The 17,685-nt window shown below is 34.5% G+C and overlaps 1 protein-coding gene across 1 annotated transcript in view; it reads right to left on the bottom strand.

The window, feature by feature from the left end:
• Positions 1–17,284, bottom strand: part of CDH12 (cadherin 12) — a 335,414-nt gene extending 318,130 nt beyond the window's left edge. The window contains exon 1 of the mRNA XM_085052104.1: positions 17,213–17,284. The gene's annotated coding sequence lies outside the window, so the exon portion shown is untranslated. The remainder of the gene's footprint in view (positions 1–17,212) is intronic.
• Positions 17,285–17,685: the final 401 nt, after the last annotated feature.

The raw sequence follows: 17,685 nt of genomic DNA, 5'->3' as shown, positions 1-17,685 counted from the left end.
ATCATACATGTTCCTTGGAGTCTTTCCTGGTCTTAAAATGCTGCTCTCTTATGAAGAACATTGCAAAACCTTCTTTACAGGAGATCTGAAAGCAAGGGAATCTCTGAGGCTCTTTGTATCTGACACCAGAGATTTGACCAAGCTGGTACAGAAAAGGAGAGATGATGTTGAATGCAGACACTTTTAGGGAAAAATGTTGCTGTTTTGTTCATTGGAAAGCCTTTATAATAGCTCACTAACCAATGAGGGAGAAACTTCATTGTGCCTGAATCAATAGACATTAATGCAGCACATTTCTGCCTCCTCTACAATCATCTTGGTTGGAGTAACTTCCATTCAGAACTCCTTTGTCTTTTTCCTTTCATTTTTGGCTTAGACTAATTTCTTCTCTCTTTTCTTATTTGAATGTTTACATTCAATTAAGGATTTCTGCTTTATTTATCAGCAGTGTTTGATCTAAATATCAAGAAAAACCAACATATAGTCCCCAGTCATTCAGAAAGTCTCATCAGCTTGTTAATTATTTGAGAGAAGGTTTCATTACCATGTAAATAGAAATAGGTCCTTTACTCAGACTGACTAATGTTTAGTGTTCTATGAGTTATGTCATGCAACAATTAAACTTATTAAAAGATACACAGCATATGACATTCATATTATACAGACTATTTATTATTGCCACAAAGGAAAGGAGGCCAAAAAATGTTTGTTGCAATTTTTAACCTGTCACTGACTTTAGTATAAAACAGCTTTAAAGCTCAAATTCAGACCACACAACAAAAAAACGGCACCAAAATACTCATTTAGAATGACTTCTTTGCATGGATTTCTTTATATGTTAACAGTAACACACAAGGCATTCACTACTGATGTTTCTAGAAGATTGCACCATGATTCATTTTGGCCCTTGAAGAATAAAGGTCAGGCCTAAGCTAGAAAAACAGAGAAATGAATCGTCAATCCACTGAGAATGTACCAGGGCAGAGGAAATATCAGCTGACAAGTTGACACTGTCAAGTCCTAGACTGGTATGATATTTACACAACCTACTTTTATGCAGACTTTAATTGGGCTTTTCATTTATGTGCTCTGAAATGCCGTGTTAACTCCTGTGTAATACTTGAGCATTCAGGGACTAAGCCATTTAATTTACGTGCTTAGATTTTAGCTCTTCATCATCCCTTTCAATTTTGAAAGAACAGAAAACTCTGACTGACTAGTAAGGCAGAAGAGAAATAAAAGGGAAACCTTTCCCACTGTGCCGTAGCAGTGTAAGCTCTTCCCCAGCCTCACCCCCAGCTTCATTTCAGCAACTCAGTCATTTTCCTGGGCTGCAGCTATCTGTGCACCGTCTGTGTTCCTAAGAAAATTTCTTGATTTTGTCACTCTGGGAACTTAGCTCTATTTCCACTGCCTGTTTTTAGCAGCTTTCCTGTCCCTCCTGTGCTGTGTGCTCACTGCTTGGCTTGGCTCTTGCCCCAAGGCTCTGCATAGCTGCTGCCAGCAGCCCAAGATCCCTTGAACCTTTCTTTGAGCACACTCCCTAGGCTACCTCCATCTCTCCATCCCTCAGGAGCATTTATACAACCTCATAATTCTCTTTAGTATGAATACCATATGAATACCATACAGAAATGTACAGTACCACCTAACAGAATATAAATTATTCTGTTCACGGGGGAAAAAAAAAATGGTGAAACCTTTTTCAGAATGGAATAAGCAATAGATGTTCACAGCTTGAATGTAAACAAGTTTAAAAAAGTACCAATTTTTTTCTGGTAAGTATAAGTGAATGTATAACTATTTCCAATTGACATAAAGCAGTAGATTTTTAGGCACTGGATTACTTTAAGCAATCAATGCTGATATCCCATATTGAATAAGATGAACAGCTAGCCAAGCAGTTTAGTCAGTCATTCAGTTCTGCACTTATTTGATTAAAAGAAGGATGCAGAGTGATCTCCCAGACACACAACATTAACCTTCAATCAATAACCACTTTAATGGTAGATGGACTCCTTTCTTCAGGCCTCTTCCAGCTGCATTACTGTGGAATTGCTATTTGGATAATGATTAATATGCTCAATACATCAAAGATTAATTCCTGTTTACACTGGAAGATGCAGCATTACATATTTCCATCCCACAGTCTCTGTCCTCTAGTCATGGACCCTGACAATGACAGGGTTTTGATTGCTTTCAGAATAGCACCCATGATAAACAGGGATTTTACACTTGTGGTAATCAGTAAAGCAGAAAATGTTTATAATGCTGTAATTTGAAGTAACCTACTTATTTTCTGAGTACACAGAAACAACGTTAAGGGCTGAGCACATGGATAAAAGAAATACAAACATTAAGCCTTTCCCCCCATATTTTTTCTTCTGTTTCTAATGCACCAAGATTAAGAAGGTAATTTTTAAAAAAGGTTACGGTTTGGATAGAAAATAACTTTGTTCTTTGCTCATCTCTGTTGAAATATAGTGGACACACATAGTCAGATAGTAAACTAATGTCTAGTTCTTAGAAATACACCAGATTTAGAAAAAAGCCCCAAACAATCAAGATATGTGTACATTTCAATGACATTATAATATAAATAACGTATGATTAAGTTGTGAAATTTACGATATCACAGGGACTAGTGGAACTCCTTCCCACTAAGACTTTGTAGGGTTATGATCTCATTGCCATTCTCTGTAGAATCTCATTCACCCAAATCATTAGGGAAAAAAATCAAACAAAGTCATGCCAGTGTTAGAATCAGTTTTTATGTTTAACTAAAATGTTGCTAAGATAGTTAGAAGACCATAACATTTTTTCATTGATGTATCAACACTGGAAAAACTCTTTTGATAGATCTGTAAAAAAATGTGAAAAAGCTTTTGAACTCATTTGAAAATCACTTGTTTTTTTAAGAAAATCCTTGCTAAAACATGTCTAAAATATTGGTTTTTAGGCTCATGTAGTAATAATCTGTCTGCCTAAGGCATCAATGGCTGTATCTTTAATTGCCAAATTAAAATTTGCCATTGGGATGCTGAATCCTTGCATGAATGCCCTTACTCCTTTCAGCCCAGCCTTGTTTTCACAGATGAAAAGAGATGGTTTGGTTTTGAAAAGCAACAGACTGACATCACTTTGAGCTGAAATAAAGAAGTTAAAAAAGAAAAAAGTTCCACAGGTAGGAACCAGCCCTTTCAAAGAGTCTTGCTCATGTGAGACCATCTTGATCCAGGTGCTCCACACATCGAGGCAAACAATGGAGAGGCCAGCTGCAGGTGGGGAATGTGGGAATGTGCCTACACTGAGTGCATGCAGAGCATGCAAGGCCATACTTGCAGGTTGTATATAGATGATTTCTACTCAGTGCTTGAGCTCACCCAGACAGGCTGTTTTTAAGATATGTGTGATGTAGTCATGGCCATTTCAGGGACAGGACTATCCGATTCAAGCAGCCATAACCTCTTTTTCTAATGAGAGCGAATGAACACAACTATTGCACAAATAATTAAAGCTCTTTAATGTCCATTCTGACAGATTTGCCCTAAGAGTTTGGCTAGAAACCAGGTTAGATGCTGACACAGCGTGTTTATGTCAGTGTTTTTCTGAGCCATTAGGAATTTTACTCATGATACAGAGTACCAGAGTACCATGTTCAGGAGATGGAGGTTTCCAGCAGTATCACCTCCCAAAGCTCAGGATCCATGTATTCAACTCCCGCAAAATTATATATAGCATGTCATAAATATCACTGTTTATTATAGTTTAAAAGCTGTTCCTCCTTGCAGAAGTTAGGAGTAATTGGTTCTTGACATCACTGGTGCCAAGAGTTATTCCTGAATAATTTACACCTAGCACAGCCTTATGAAGTCCACTGTAAAATAAGTTTTTTCTGTCTTCTAGTCTGAAATAGAAATACAAACTACAATTAAAACTAAATTTTCTTTTCCACTAGAGAGACATCAAATACACACCACCAAATTAGGAGCTTGGATGAATTTTCTTATCGTGAACCTTTTCATATGGCCTTTGTATTTAAAAAAAATTACGAGGGAAACATGGAGGTGCTAAAAATAAAGAATTACCTCTTCTTTCTATTTTCAAGCACTGTTGTACAACAGGAAACTACAGTCATCATTGTTTTGTAAGGAAACTCAGGAAATAGGCTGACATGGGCAGAAAACTGCTGATAATGACAAGATAACTCTTAAAAAATCAAGGAATAAGGGTGCTACTCTCCTTGTGGCTTATTTAGAATCAGAACACAGCATTTATGCTGGGCTTCTAAAAAGAGCTTATTTTGACTAAGAAAATGGGCTTTATTCTAGATCTGATTTTTAAAGGGATGTCACACAAAGAAAGCAGATCAAATGTTATTCTCACGTGAGAGAAGATACGAACATTACTGAATAATAACTATATGATCTGGCTCAAATTTAATGACAAAATATTATGCTTTCACACCTAAAGTATTGCCCACCAAGCCTTCCTATTTCTTCCTTTTTTTTTGACCCAGATATGATAATATCTTCACATGTCATAGTTACTGTGCTTATTGTAACAGTTGTTAAGTATCACTCAATGTTTCGGTGGTAGAAGTAATATTCACTTCTGACTTTGAAACAATTGAGTGGTTACAGCAAAAAACAGGATATTTATTAAGAATATTATTTATATTCATGCTAATTATTAACTCCAAACTTGATTTAAATTTGCACTCTTTCATGTTAGTTGACTCAGAAAGAGCTTTGCTTGATTAAACCTCAACTGTAATTTTATAGAAAGGTAGTAAAGAGACTACTTTTTGTTAATATTTGTCAGATAATAAATAACCAGGCTCAGTTTTTTTCATTTTTCTGTATCACAGACAGAACTCCAGTACATCAAATCCAGCTTCAACAAGCACTATATAAGACCATTTTTATGGTTTAATTCCTGATTACTTTTGTCATGTATTACGTAAAGTGAAAGAGAGTCAAAGAAAACTAGAAGTGAGATAGAGCAGAATCAAAGGTGATCAACAATTCAGATAAGTGATACAACAAAGGTGGTAACAGGAGAGGGGGAAAATTAGCACATTGGCAGTAAATCAGTTGTGCATTTTGCCACAATGAATAAGGAAATATGAAGATTGGACTTTACAGCATTATTTAATTCAGGAATAAAAAAAGATTATGTATATTTCTACCTCTTTACGTTTATCTTGACAATCCTTCCTGTCTTTGTAGACATAGTGTTTCAACATATTTATTGACATGCAACATATTTATCAGAAGTTCTTTATATATAACTAACCTCTAATGAAATTGAAGTCCTATTCGCATAATTGCAGTATGAGTGAATCCCTTATGTAAAAAAGCAGAGCAAAATGGTTAATCTGGTCTGAATAACAAACATGCAGTCTGAAAGTATTTGATGAAGAGTAATATATGAGTAACTTCTGTCTTTCATTTGCTAAACTATACATTGAAGATATTTTGTTAGGTAGAAACTGCTATATATTCTATTCAACCTTTTGCTTTAATTGCACAATTATGTGCCTCACAAGGCTTATAAATGAATGAAAAGCCACATTTATTAATAGATATGTGGCAAAAGGCCAAAATTTGTCAAACTATGTCTGACAATTGAGCATTAATTGAAAATTTCCCAGTCATTATTACTTGAGAGAAACACCTGACTTACTGGAAACCATCTATTTCTAAATATCTGTCTATTCCAAGTACATAAGACCCCCAAGTTTATGCATATTTCCAAGCAATAGGTGTTGCAAATAGAAGACAGCAAATTACAGTTTGTTTTTTCACTTGCATTCATCACTGGAGCTTGTAATACTCACAGTGCATTTTGATCCTTTCTGTGATCTATACCTCCAAGATGGAAGGTTCCCTGCTAATGTCAGGGCATGACAGTCCAGTAAGAGCCCACTATCAAAGAGCTAGTGATTCTGGCTGTAAAGGAATTAAGGAACCAAACTGCAGTGCAGTATTCTTACCCTGTCCTTAGCTTGCAGGCAGTGCCTTAATGAAATGAAGAAAAGTGACAGAGACAGATGAGAATTCAATGTGACAACTGCTTTTAGAGGCAGGCTGAGCCAAAACAATTTGATGCAAGCAATATTATGATCAATAACACCTCCTAGGCTTGCTTATTCCATTATGTACAAGTCTGTGTGGCTCTATTACTTTTTTAACTTCCTTCTTACTTCTTCTTTTCAATTAAAAATGTTTCAGACTAGTGATAGTGAGCAATTTCTGCGGCACTCATTTTTGGAAAAAACTGTCACTGCCACACTAGTGCAGCTTTTGTTCACGCTCTGTAAAGTTTAATGGTAAAGCAAGACATTTAAGGTGTTCTCATTTGCAACTAACATTGGCTAGTCCAGTTCACTAAAGTACAGGCTATTAGTACAGTGGAAAAGGTAATGGATTTTCCTGAATGCTTCAGGAAAAGAACAGGTACAGTAAAAGTATTTATTAAAATAGCAGTTCTGTGTAGTGCTCTCTAACTAAGCAAAGTCACTGGATCAAACTGCAGCTTTGAAAACTGAACAAATTATATCAGCATCTAACAAAGTAACAGAAACTGTCATGCAATGTCACATTGCAAAATGCAAAATGTAACCTATTTGGCTACCATCCCTACAGACATCATCTTTTCAACGCCACTGTTTTACCACAGCACCTTTTTTATCAAATGTCAGCTTAAAGATAGTGCTGCTTATTATAGTTTGGGTTCATCAGCACTTTTAGTAAAGTCAAAACAATTCAGGAAAACAATATAATTCTGGCAAATCTAGGGGGACACATCCTATTTTTTGATGGAGGCAACTGTTTACCATAATGTAGAATGCAATTATAAATGTTATATTCACTGAAATATATAAAAAAGTACATAGTGAATGAAAAGTTTCTTAATTAAGGGAATAGTCAAATCTTTACACTTTCTTAAAATTTTCCTCTATGTCCATTGAAGGAGCATCTTGTTGAGTGTGAGATGCACACAATAATTTCAATTGTTGTACCATCTACCCAGTCAACCAAAACCAGCTCATGTTATAGAAGGAGATCAACATAAAGATTCTGTTCTTAAATCCTCCTTTATCTTTCTTTAAATGTTTTGGCAATTCTTGCTTTATGTGATCAACCATGATTGATTAGACACCCTGGTAAATAATACAGTGTTCTGATCTGCTGTAAATGCATTCAGTTTCACACTTGTTTCCTCTTCGTAAGTTAATAATAGAATTGCTATATTCTTTCTCACTATGTAGCCCAGTTATTGGATCATGTAGTCAAAAAACCCTACTGAGATTACTCAATTTGATAAACTATTTTAGGCTTAGAAAGGTAATGGAATGTTTTCATGGAGATCAATAATTAACATGTTTATGTGTGACCTGTGCACACCAATTGATAAAGGTACAACAAAGCAAAGCAATCTTACAGTTCTAGGTCTGGAGGGGAAGCAGCAAAAATGCATACATCTAAAAATGGCATAAACTGATTAGAGATTTGTTTTTTTCTGGCTTTATAAGTCTTTGAAAGGACAAAAGAAATCATTACTTTTTTATCTTAGAACTGCATTTTAAATGACAATGAGCAATCAATGAAATTGCTGAGGCTGAGTCCATGCCAGCATAGAAGCTTGCATTCTAATGCAGTCTGTAAGATCTTTAAACCAGAGACATTGTCATAGCTGTAGTCTGAAAATAACATCCATATCAGCTGACCTATAAAGCTGGATCAATAATAATCTATCCAAGTTTCTGTGCTGTTCTTCATCAACTATTATTTTATCTTTAAAATAAAGAAAGCTGATGGCTCTTCTCAATTCCCTGTAGAAAGAGGCAGGAGTACTTGATTTATTTTAATTATTAAGGAATAATTCCTATGCAGAATAATGCAATTATGATAAAAGTAACAGCACCCTGTATATGACATCTTTGTCTCTTAGATTTCCTGCTTAGAGGATATGTAGATTGCTGATGTCTTCCGTCTCTAATGGACAGGAAAATGTAAACCGATTTTTCCTCTTTTTAGCTTTCCTGAAGTATCTAGAGCCATTTGGGTTAAACACCAAATTAAAAATAATATCATTGACAGAGCTTACTGTTTCTGTTTCAGCCTATGACAAGACTGCTATGTTCCCATTGATAGACCTCAAAATGTATTAGCAAAGGAAGAATAATTCACTTGAAATATTTTCATATGGTCCTGCAGGGGAAATAAAAATCTATATTCTACACATATTTATGCATATTTACATGACCTATCTGGAAAAAAAAGATTTTTTTTATAATTTCAGATGACACAAAGTCACTGACATATTAATTCTAAATGGAGGCCATTTTACAAAGAAATAAAGGCTCTTAGGTAAACTAAGTACACTTGAGACACATACATGCTTACATCATTTGCTATACCCCATATGTATAAATCAAGAATACATGTCAAACTAGTGGAGAAAAAGACTGAGTGCTCTAAACTCTCTGGGAAGTATTTAAGAGAGGATAACCAGATGATTCTTGCATATGGTATAATGAACTAATTCAAAAACCAACTTGTCTCAGGTGTACCTGAGTAAAGTTAAGATCTGCTAAAATTTCACAGGAAATATGACCTGTATAAAGCTATTAGCAAGGTCATTTATACAATATGGTAAATTCTGCAGCTGCACCTGCCCATGAGGATGATCCAAGGTACTGGAAATGTGTTCCATAGTGAAATACTAAGAAAACTCCTCCTAATTCCTCTAATGAGAAAATCAGAGAGATTTTCATGTACAGGTACATGGTTTGGCACAAACAGCACTAAAACAAAAAGCTCCTTTAAACAATGTGATAAATTAATAAAGACAAATAAGTACAAGCTGAAAATGGCAAAACAAGCTAAAAATTATGTCATCCTTATTTTGACATGGATAATTTCATCTCCTTTTGACATCAACATCAGTGGGCTTTGATCTCCGTTTGATTGATTGTTTCCAAAACATTTGTAAACTGTTAACAGGTTTATCCTTGTTTCTTTTCTGTTAAATATGTTACTTAGTTGAAAAAATTATGTTTACTTAAACAGTTATACATCCAATACCGTACTAGATTGTTTCTGTCATAGAATGTAATTTTGAATGTAATTTTAATAGTTAATATTTTTCTCATCTAGAATACTCTTGATTGCATGATTACATTGTTATTTCTGTGATTACACATCTCTCTTATTTTTTCTTTAATTGACTGATATCACATTTATCAACCAGGCTCTAAAGAGCAGCTTGTCCTACAGGAAATGCCAGGCTCTTCAAGAAGTAGCCACAAATGTCACACTTCAAATTTGGCTCTCAGTATGAACTTTTCTGCAGCTTGAAATTGTTTGGAAGATTATGTGGTTTAATTCATCATTAGCAAAAATATCACCCTGAAGGTAACAAATTATCAGTAAAGATGACAGAAGATGGCTCTGGTATGGGACATCAGGTAGTCTGGAAGAGGCAAAATGCTAATTACTTACAAAAATAAAAATTTTAGAAAGGGTCTGATGCCAAAATGAGGATAAACATGGTTTAGTACAATTCCCCCTTTTCTTCCCAAAACAGTCATTCCACAATCAAAACTGAGGGAGTGGTGTCCTCCTGCAGTGGACAAGCTGGAAATTGCAGCAGCCAGCATTGTATTGCAGTAATCTCAGGTTCTCATTGACTAAAAACAGCTATCTGGAGAATTTACAGCTCTTAATTCCCAACAGGATAGAAAGCTGAATGAGTAAACGGCAAAGATATAAACACATACTTCTCCCAGGAGTCATCATCAAGTCTGACCCTAATGGATCATTTATGAAATGGTTGATATTAAATACTCTCCAGTGGTGTCTCTGAAACATGTAATATATGCCTAAACCAAACACTGATTTCTAATCAGAAGAATTTTAAATTTTAAATGTCTTATCATTTTGTGACACTCCACATGTTGTCAACAATCACAGGCATACAGGTGTTCCCATTCAAACATGCAACTATAGAAAATATGATACAGTTTCTTTAAATACAAAACTACAGTTTGTTCCAAAAAGTGATGGATATGTTTTACCTTCTTCTTTCACGATCAGGATTGGCTTCTGTTGCAGTCTTGAATGAGTTTCTGTCTAACCACACTGTAGAAAGGGCTTTACCATTCTGTTCATAGTAAGAACAATGATAATATGAACACCAGTTTGCTGTTCAGTGGTAAATTTTGAAAGATCACTCATTTTTCTGGAAAGATTTGTAAAGGCCTGGAATGACTCTTTGTCTGATATAAATATAATATAAACCATGAAAAAAGCATGTAATGTTTTAAGTTAACAATAAATACTCCATATTGATATGTCTTCCTAAGTAATTTCCCTACAGATATTAAAAAAACCCACCTCATACAAGCTACTAAAAAAAACCAAACAACAACAACCCAAAAAAAAAAAAAAAACAACCCAAAAAAAAAACCCCAAGAACAAAAAACCCCAAGAACAAAAAGCCCCAAGCTGGGGCAATGGAAAAAGTAAATGAGTCCTTCATTTGAAAGGGAGGGCAGGTGAGTACAGAATGTTATAACATGCAATGCTGTGTTCTAGCTCAGTTGCATAAATAGTAATTTTCTTCCTTTTAACTTTGAATAAGATTATCTATCTACTTAATATAACTGTTTCAAAGATTTGGATGTAAAAATAACAGAATAATGTTTGGGAAAAAAAAAATCTTAGACCTATCTCCACTATCTGGATTCAGAATTGGCAGTAAATTACAGAAACAGGTATAATACTTGAAGGAAAAGAAAAATGGGAGAAGAATTCTGGATTTGCTTATCTTAACACTCTTCTTGCTGTTGCCTCTAGGAAAAACAAAACAACTTCCTTTGGTTTTTATGGTGAAGCCTAGACCTATTTCTTAGACCATTGCTGAAGTAAATACTGTCACCTGCACACTTCTAGAACTTAGTAATAAAAATTATGTGGATGATGAGCTGTGCCTTGAAATCATGATGGTAAAATATTTTTTTCTTTGTTCTTTTTCTTTTCCCTAAATATGATGCTAAAGAGCAACAGGTGTGACTAAAATGTTGCTATTTCCTAATGTAGCTAATAAGAGATTACGAATTTTTGAGGGTTTTTTTAATATTCTTTTGTTCACACGTTGCAAAAAACCAACAAAAATTGTTCACCTAAAGTATTTTGCTATTGTTATTTTACTTATTGTTTAAGCTTTACTTTAAATGTTCATCTTTTGCACTAGTCAGAAAAAAAATGGGTCCTTTCTTAAAAGCTGATTCATGTTTCTTAATGTAGCACATTTTAAAGCTTGAAAATTGTGCAGAAGTGTACCCTAACTCGATATTTCACACTAATTATCTCTTTTCGTTAGTATTGCTTCTTTTTGTGGTTGCTATAACTTCTTCCCATTTTAAATGCATGATGTCAGCTCACAACTGCTTTCCGGACCAAATTGAATTCTGGAAGTCCTTTTTCTCATGGTGAACAGGCCTAATTTGCAAAATAATAGTACTTAGAAATCCTACCTATTAATTTCCTACTACAGATTTTTGTTTTTTGGAGTTATTTAAAGGCTTGTTTGCGTGTGCTAATCTACTGGCACTTTAGCTTTATTGATTTTGGTTTTAATTTTAGTTAATAACAGGTAACATCTATGAAAAAAATTACTGAAAGATTTTTTTTTTTTTAATGCTGAGTTTTTCTTTCATTGTATGTCAGAGAATTAAAAGTGCTATTGTGCAGATTTTGGGGAAAACATGAAGACAGGCAGAGATGTGTGCAGAAACCAGTACAACTGGAGGTACAACTGGAAATGAGATAAGTTTACCTTTAAGTTGAAAATAAAATAGATATGGTACAAAAAGATCAGAGTGTGAACTCTGGCATTCTGATGAGGGTGAGTGCCTGTAAAAGGATGAATTAGACAGGTCTCAGACTGAGATTTGCTGTGGCACATGCAGCAGATGATTAAAGATTTCCTAATTTCAGCCATATTTCACCAAAAAAACCCCAAAAAAACAAAAAGAACCAAACAACGCACAAACAAACAAAACACAAACCCCAAAGGAACCTGCTACAACTGAGTAAGTACACTTTCTTTTCCCATGATAGAGACTGTAGAAAATGCCACAGAACCACTATGGAACTGCTAAGGGGAAAATAGGTTTGTCCTACGGAAAAAGCTCATACAGCGTGCAGAATAGCTGAAAACCTGGTAGATGAGTTATACAGAATATGGTGCCTGAAGAATTTATATCTAAAAAAAGACAGCCTGAACGCATAAACCTGTGATTGAGTACCAAAATTTTCATTAGGCCTCAGTCCTCTCTGAATTTTAAACAGAAAATAAACCAACAATTCACTGAGAACACAACTAGAAATGAATTATGGGGTGCTATCACAGATCGTGAAAAATAACCACTTGCTATATTTTGTGAAAACAAAAAAACATTGATAGCAGGAATTAATAAAATAGATAAAGGAAACAGATGTGATACATTAGTGAGAAGAAGAGAAAGTTCAATCACATTTATTTTTTATAAAGAAACAAGCTTTAATTTCTCTTTCGCATTTAAATGGCTATAGCATGTCAGTTTTTGCCACTCTTATAATAGCTAAACAAGAATGTCAACTGCTCAAAGATGAATCATCTTTTTCTAGGAACAAAGTGATTGGGCTGTTTGAAACTTCTAATGACATATTTGTTACACACTGATTTGGCAGAGACTCTAGTTTATCAGTAATTGCATTTTGGAAGCACTAAATCTGAACAGCAGCTACTAAACAGCACTCCCAAATAATTCCCCAGTCAAAGGGTTTAATTTCTGTGCTACGGTACTCTTTTTGAGCTAAATCTCTTGATGTGAGATAAAGTGTTGCTTTGATGCCCAAGGTTGTCTTTTAATTAATTCGCTGTTGCCATCTTCACCTCCTCCCTGCACCCCTGCCAGGTTTGCTCCTGCATGGTGTCTCCCCTCTTGCCCCCTAGGTTTGAGGAATGAAACTGCCTTTTCCTGGCGGCTTGAGAATGGTGATTACTGTTTAACATGCAATATATCATTGGCATTGGTGTGTCTTGCTGGAAAGAATTACCTGACTGGACCCCAAGCCAGTGGTCTGTCTTAAATAACAGTCTCACTGAGCTACCTGTCCTGTCCATAAACAAACCAATCTACCCAGAAAGCATTGAATTGAATTTTAAATTAATTTCATTTTCATTTTTGTTCTTACGTGTGTGCTGGACATACAATAGTTCTTTATAACTGAGTTGTCCAACTAAATACACTATATATTCAGGCACTGTTGGGTTTTTTTCTTCAAAGACTTTGAATTTGCTGATTTGTTTACTCAGCTTGGGCTACATAAGTAGTCAGATTATGCACACAGCATTATTTCTGACCCTTCATTTTCCTTTAATCCTAAAATCCAATTTGTCTTCTGAGTGTTCTGATAGATGATGGAGAAGAAAAGAAAACATTTTAAAAGGAAAAAGAGGTACCTGGACAATTTTAAAAGATTTTTTTTCCTGTCCTCTTATGCATGTAAAAAACCCTACAGCTTTAAAAATAATCTACTATATAGGGACATAAAAGTTGTTTCAGAAAAGAGAAATGACAAAGAGAGAGACAAATAATCAGCTGTTTAACATATTTTGTAATGTTCTTTGTTTTATTCGTACAGACAAGAGAATGTTTCAGACCAAAGTATGAGTGGTCAGCAATCTTTATCTCTTTTCAGAAGCTGCAAAGTGCAAGACAACTTTTCTCTCTGATCTTTTCTTTATGTATAGAACCCCAGGCTATATTTTTAGTAGATATAGATAGGCACAAATGCCCTGAATTTTGATGTTGAATACAGTATTGCTGAATCTGAACAAGTATTTTCTTGTGTTAGTCATGACCACGAACTTTTCCTCAAAACTTAATTTTCCATAGGATTTTGGCAAGTCCAAAGCCCTATATTGGGTCATTATTTATTCAATTTCTTTCAAAAATACTTATGCATATTTAAGAATTTTACTTGAGAAAACTGCAAGTAAATATATCCTTTTTGTTTTCTGTCACTGAACATAAACAAACAGAAAATTATAAACTATTTTGATAGAAATATTCCCCTTTAATGCTAAAAAATGGATTTGTGATAGAAGTAATTTTATTTTGTAAAATATTTCTAACAGATAGAACAAGTATCTTTACAGCTTAGTTAACAAACAACATTATGCAAACAAGGAGCACATTCATACATTTCTCAGTTGATCAAGAAGGATATCTATGGCACTAATGCTATTTCCTAATAATGATATCCCAGTCAAATTTTATTTTGCTTGGCACTGTACAAATCTGGAAAAAAAGGACAAGTCCCAACACAAAAGTTTCAAAGTTAAAAATTAAATATTATAGGTTAAGATTTATAAGTTATTCAATATACTTCCTGGCTTTCAAAAGATGTTATCAAACTTTGGATTGCCATGGAAATTAATTTTTAACTTTACTTCTTTTCTTACTAGAAACATTAGTTAATCTTGTAAGCAATCATATGTTCATGCAATAGAGGTTAATAAACTCACTCTGCAGCTTCTTTCTTTGAATATGATACTCAACTGGTATAACTTTCGAAACATATATGTGGTTAACAAAGCATGAAAACAAGTACTGTCAAAATGGTTTTTTGCAGCTTTCAAACCTTACTCCTTAATTTTGGGATTACTGCATGTATTCAATTTAAAAAATGAAAAAAATATGTGTATATATATATATATATATACAGGGATACATATGCTTGTACATATATGTACAATGATTCACAGGTTGAAAGCCACTGTGTTTCATGTTGAAAAAAGATTTGACATGAAAAAAAGAAAGCACTGCTTCAAGGATTTTACAGCTCTAAGTTTTACTTTATATTAGTTACGCCCATTATGCTGTTTCTTTCAGAGCTGCTACCTGCAGCAGTTTTACATCAATTGTTATATAATTAATGTGTCAAACTTGGCCTTCAGGATTACTGAGAGATTTACCTATTCACTCTCTACTTGCTTTGGAAAATGGAGTACTTTGAACATGAAATGAGCTACCAGATTTAAGTATTCTATGCTTAATGAGTGAAAAGCTACCTCTGAAGTGACTCCTAATAAACTGATTCCTAAAGTCATGGAATAAATTAAAAAAATAATTCAGAACAACTATATGTGATTATAAATCATCCAGTGTCCTATGAAATTTTGTTATTTCTAGATAGGGCATCTTCAGAAAAACAAGTGGTGAGAAAACTCATTTTGTAACACATTAGTGACACAAAGGAGGAAGTTTATTGTTGGCTAGTCACTGTTGTAAAATTTATTTTTCCTCCCTATCCCCAAAATTATTTCAATTAGGAAAACCAATACATTTTGTATTCTTGTATTTTGGAAATAAAGGTTTCAGTAAAATGTTGGATAAACTAGATTTTTTTCCTCTTTTTTTTTGTTATTGTGACTCAGAAATCAGTTGAAGCTTTTCATGCTTTTTTGCACAAAGTACAAATAAAATAGTGAATTCATCTTTATGAGATTGTGAAGACAATCCACTTACAATAGATAGAGCAATTTCATTTCTCTTTTACATTTAAATGCAGAATGGATTGGATCCAATACTACCATTTCACTTAATTCTCTGCTTCTCATCTCTTTAACTACAAAAAAAATCTATATAGTGTGGGTGTGTGTATAAAGAAACATGTTCACTGCTTAAATTACACCTGAAGGCAGAAAATTACACCAGAATACAATAAATGATTCCATCAAAGAAAGGTACAGTGCATAGAAAACGAACTTATCCCCACACACCAATATGAGCTCTTTCAGCTATAGCTAGACCCTCAAACTGGTTTTCTACTATGTCAACTCTTATGTAATTAAAAATAACTGACAGCATCTAGCACGCAGTACACAGATTAGAGAGCTACAATAAACACATGAGTGAGCAGAGCATTGCATCTTTTCTTTCCCTCTCAATGCCTGGGTGTCTGTGTGTGTATAGGGAGAGGCTACTTCATCCTAACATCATTCCCCACTTCCCTCAAGGATATAACAGCCCTGAAATCCTTACAAGGCCATATAAGCTAAAAAGGATCTCTGTCCTTGACCTATGGGTAAATGGATGCAACATGTATATATTGGCCTTTTGAGGGAATGTAATACATTTAATATCATATATAAGTCATGCAACAACCATGAAGGAGATCAGATAATATGCAGTTAAGGATTTAAGAACTCAAGGAAAGAAAAATATGAATGCTAATGGTGATGTATAACCTCTCCATGAAAATTACTTGATACCTCAGGACTGAAGGCAGGAAAATGAGAATGTTACCTTTCACAAAAGGTTTCAAAAGGATTTAATGAACTTCAGACTCGTTAATAGGTATTAAAAATACAAAGAAAAAAGAATAAGAATAAAAAAATTGTGTACATCTGGGTAAATAATGTACTTAGGGAGGGGCAACATTCCTTTCTTTTACAGAACCTGATGTAGCAAAACTTGTAGAGTCACCTGAATTTTCAGCACATTTGGATAAGAGTGACCAAGTTCCTGTGTCTTCCTTAAGTTTCCAAAAGGCTTTTCATAAATTTTCCTGCTCTAGGCTTTTAAGAAGAATAAGCAGCCACTGCATTTAAAGATACGAATTCAGGCTGAAGGAATAAAGAGCTATTTCATGTAATGGAGAGGTGGTGGCAGGGGTTGTTATTAATGGAAACCCTCCAGAGCCTCTTCTAGAACTAGTTCTGGCCCCTGTGTTGTCTGACATCCTCATCAATAACCTGGCCAATAGGAAAGCAGCAAGGTGAACTGGTTTGCTGATGAAGTTGTTTAAGAGAACAAGGAAAACTGAAAAGAATTGTTGAAGGCTCTTAGGGGCCCAAACAATGGAATGACAAAATGAGACATGAAAAACATTATAGATTAATAAAGGTGCACATGATGAAAAATAAATCTACTTCCACAAATAAAACAATGAACTCTAGTTTAACATAACGAGGATCAGTTGGGTGTTCGGAGAGTTTCATCAGAAGATGTACAAAAAAAGTAAATCCCTGATAGGAATGGGGAGCAAAAGAGCAGAGGAAATATCTAAGATCATCCTGCCATGGTATAAATCTATATTCTGCCACATCCTATGAAAAAAGGAAAAAAAAAAAGACTATTGTTTACCTCCAATAAGGGCAGTAGCAGCCAGACTCAAAGTAAGTAGTTCTTCAACAGGACTCCTTGCTAAAGACCGCTGTGAATGGAAAATGGTATATTATCAAATGTTACTAGGCAGGCAAATCACTCAACATCTCCTGGTACCCTGGTACCCAAAAATTTAGAGAATGGAAAAGTATCCACTTTTCTTCTTCACCCTCATACCTTTTTATCTGAAAGAATTGTTAGAACCTTAACTGAGGCCCTGTGGCTCATGTAAATAGCATCATCTGAGCATTGCTTCTATATCTACCCTCTGCCTTTTTTCCCATGTGGTATCTTGTGGTATCTGGGACACCATACAGGAGAGTAAAAGTCACACTAACCTTGCAAATGTCCACAGGAAGTTGTTTGCCACTAGAATAGATTTGATTTGTCATTAAAAAAAAATCAAAAACCAAACACAAAAAACTAAACCAACAAACAATCAAACAAAAGAA

Source organism: Lichenostomus cassidix, chromosome 2 (assembly GCF_008360975.1).
Source record: "Lichenostomus cassidix isolate B80296 chromosome 2, HeHo_3.0, whole genome shotgun sequence".
NCBI classification, from domain to species: domain Eukaryota; kingdom Metazoa; phylum Chordata; class Aves; order Passeriformes; family Meliphagidae; genus Lichenostomus; species Lichenostomus cassidix.
Note: the sequence above shows the minus strand (reverse complement) of the source record. Positions and strands in the feature narration are given on the sequence as shown.